The 3929-nt window shown below is 36.3% G+C and overlaps 1 non-coding gene across 1 annotated transcript; it reads left to right on the forward strand.

Annotated features, from left to right (window-relative positions):
* The first annotated feature begins 208 nt into the window (after positions 1-208).
* On the forward strand, positions 209-280 carry TRNAY-GUA (transfer RNA tyrosine (anticodon GUA)). Its single transcript has one exon. It is a non-coding gene; the product is annotated as a tRNA-Tyr (tRNA).
* The last annotated feature ends 3649 nt before the right edge of the window (positions 281-3929 follow it).

Below are 3929 nucleotides of genomic sequence, written 5' to 3' on the forward strand. Positions count from 1 at the left end.
TTACCTTGATTGTGTACCTCAGAGAATATTTTCAAAAATTATTTGGAAGAGTTAATACATTGATGATCCAGTTAGAGAACACATGTATTAGCAGTGTCCTTGTAGCAAAAAATAAATGCCACGCCACAGTTTACAGGAAACACGAGGAATAATGAAACCAACACATAAATAAAATAAATAAATAAGCAATCCCCACCACCAAATAGCTTCCCTAGTGGTTCAGATGGTAAAGCATCTGCCTGTAATGCAGGAGACCCAGGTTCAATCCCTGGCTCGGGAAGATCCCCTGGAGAAGGAAATGATATTCCTTAGATTGACGATAATCAAAAGAGGTTAAAAAAGGAAAAGGTCTTTCAGAGAAACACAGTATCACAATATTTTAAGGGATATTTTCTTCTGGGCTGGTAGCCTTTGAAAGATTCCATCATTTGTCAAGTTAGGATGAAATAAACTCAGATCAAATGGAAAAACAACAAAGCCTAGCAAAATTATTCTGAATCATCTCTTTTTACCCTTTCTTCTGGAAAGTTCAAGCAAATAACATTAGTTTTATTCTATTTGTGGAAAATAGCTATCCACTTACAACAGTCAGACATTCAAAAATATTGAAAAAGAAAATGACTTATTTTTCATTATTCTAAGTAAACGTAGTACTGTTTTAATGATAGCCTCACCACTGTGGGGAATCATGAGAGAGAGAGAGACAGCTGACCACTGTGCCTGAATGGAACTGGTTTGTGGCAGAGTTTGACATTTTAAATAAAAATGTCCAAAAGTCAGGTCTTTTCACCTATATATAGATACCCATGCCTAATTAAACTTTTCAAGAGGAATAATTGAAGCTCAAATACCTCATCTGAACTGCTACATAAAATAATATGCTTTATATTTGGTTTATAAAAATGGTGCTCATGTAAGGCTCACAATTTTGCCATTCTGAGCCATTAAACAGTCTAAAACACTTGACATAAAGGGATTTTAGAAAACAAAGACTATCTATCTTTATAACATATTATTTCAGTAGCTGATTCCTTAATATTTTGGCGAAATTTCATATATGCCAAACAATGTAAGCAATATTTCACTATTACTTAAATCTTCTACCACAGTTTGGAAATAAAATTTTGTGTATTCACCTTAGATGATTCTTACATTTTCACTTACAGAATTGAATGGCTCTAAATCCTTTGAAATTTAAATAAATTCAATAACTAGGATATTAATTTCATTCTTAAGAACTCATACTCTTAAAAAAAAGACTACAAATGTCAAATATGGTATATTGCCAATAAGATTATAAAACAAATTTGCATCTGGGTAACAAAATCCACTACAAATTTGGGGAAATTTCCTTTTTGGCTATTACCACACACTTCTGTAGCCATCAAACTGAGAAGGAGTTAAGGAAAATCAGGAAAAATAAGATTAATTTGGATCTAAAAATTGTATCATTAAATCATAGAATAAAAAAGATCCTACTTTTATCCAATTATGCTCCAACAGCATAAATCTACGTAAGCAAAAAATATATAAAAAGGCCTAGAATACGACCTTTAAATGTTTCATGATAGCCTTCAGTTCAGTTCAGTCACTCAGTCGTGTCCGACTCTTTGCGACCCCATGAATTGAAGCACCCCAGGCCTCCCTGTCCATCACCAACTCCCGGAGTTCACCAAAACTCATGTCCATCGAGTTGGTGATGCCATCCAACCATCCGATCTCATCCTCTGTCATCCCCTTCTCCTCCTGCCCCCAATCCCTCCCAGCATCAGAGTCTTTTCCAATGAGTCAAATTTTCGAATGATGTGGCCGAAGTATTGGAGTTTCAGCTTTAGCATCATTCCTTCCAAAGAACACCCAGGACTGATCTCCTTTAGAATGGACTGGTTGGATCTCCTTGCAGTCCAAGGGACTCTCAAGAGTCTTCTCCAACACCACAGTTCAAAAGCATCAATTCTTCGGCACTCAGCTTTCTTTATAGTCCAACTCTCACATCCATACATGACCACTGGAAAAACCATAACCTTGACTAGATGGACCTTTGTTGGCAAAATAATGTCTCTGCTTTTGAATATGCTATCTAGGTTGGTCATAACTTTCCTTCCAAGGAGTAAGCATCTTTTAATTTCATGGCTGTAGTCACAATCTGCAGTGATTTTGGAGCCCCAAAAATAAAACGGACACTGTTTCCACTGTTTCCCCATCTATTTCCCATGAAGTTATGTGACGGGATGCCATGGTCTTAGTTTTCTGAATGTTGAGCTTTAAGCCAACTTTTTCACTCTCCTCTTTCACTTTCATCAAGAGGCTTTTTAGTTTCTCTTCACTTTCTGCCATAAGAGTGGTGTCATCTGCATATCTGAGGTTATTGATATTTCTCCCAGCAATCTTGATTTCAGCTTGTGCATCTTCCAGCCCAGGGTTTCTCATGATGTACTCTGCGTATAAGTTAATAAGCAGGGTGACAATATACAGCGTTGATGTACTCCTTTTCCTATTTGGAACCAGTCTGTTGTTCCATGTCCAGTTCTAACTGTTGCTTCCTGACCTGCATATAGGTTTTTCAAGACACAAGTCAGGTGGTCTGGTATTCCCATCTCTTTCAGAATTTTCCACACTTTATTGTGATCCACACAGTCAAAGGCTTTGGCATAGTCAATAAAGCAGAAATAGATGTTTTTCTGGAACTCTCTTGCTTTTTCCATGATCCAGCAGATGTTGGCAATTTGATCTCTGGTTCCTCTGTCTTTTCTAAAACCAGCCTGAACATCTGGAAGTTCACGGTTCACGTATTGCTGAAGCCTGGCTTGGAGAATTTTGAGCATTACTTTACTAGTGTGTGAGATGAGTGCAATTGTGCAGTAGTTTGAGCATTCTTTGGCATTGCCTTTCTTTGGGATTGGAATGAAAACTGCCCTTTTCCAGTCCTGTGGCCACTGCTGAGTTTTCCAAATTTGCTGGCATATTGAGTGCAGCATCATCTTCCAGGATTTGGAATAGCTCAACTGGAATTCCATCACCTCCCTAGCTTTGTTCGTAGTGATGCTTTCTAAGGCCTACTTAACTTCACATTCCAGGATGTCTGGCTCTAGGTGAGTGATCAGACCATCGTGATTGTCTTGGTCATGAAGATCTTTTTGTACAGTTCTTCTATGTATTCTTGCCACCTCTTCTTAATATCTTCTGCTTTTGTTATGTCCATACCACTTCTGTTAACATTTCATGTTAGCCTTGGTAGTTATTAATGCATTCTTTGCCTAAACAGGTGAGAACATGAGTACTTATTTTGATTGTTTTATCAATTATTAATAACTGTAATACAAAAATAAGTGCTTTGGGAGAAGATCACGGAGCTGTTGATATCTGATCTTTTTTTAAGAGTCAATTTGACAGGTGCTAAATTTTTTAAATATTAAGGTTTTATTTAAATTTTATTAAAGTTATTAGGGTTTTTTTTTTAATATTTAAGTGTTCTAGAGTATCTGCTTCATGAAGGAAATGGTCTTTAACCTGTTTTATTCACTGACACCAAAGCACTTAGAAAAGTGCTTGTAAAATAGTAAGCAATCCATATAATTACCTCAGTAATTCATATCAAGAGGAAGAGTTTTCTAAAGTTGAAATTTCAAAAATTAAAATCTTGAAATTTTGCCTTTGAGGGTGCTTCCATTTATAAAAACAATATATTTGAGCTTTTTATTTAGCATATTTTGGATATAGGAGGGATTTTTCTTCCAGCTTAGGGTTTACACCTACCAATTCCCTTAACCCAATGTCAAGAAAATGAAAGCTCTGATTCTTTAGTGAATTTTGCTTTCTCAAAGAAAATGACAGTGTAAGACATCTGATTCCATCCTGTCTTTTGTTCCGTTTCAGAATAAAGATATTAGGACTTCAGTTGTTGTTCAATCACTCAGTTGTGTCCGACT

Source organism: Bos grunniens, chromosome 5, assembly GCF_055505025.1.
Source record: "Bos grunniens cultivar Pamir isolate PY7600 chromosome 5, Bosgru_T2T1.0, whole genome shotgun sequence".
In the NCBI taxonomy this organism is placed as follows: domain Eukaryota; kingdom Metazoa; phylum Chordata; class Mammalia; order Artiodactyla; family Bovidae; genus Bos; species Bos grunniens.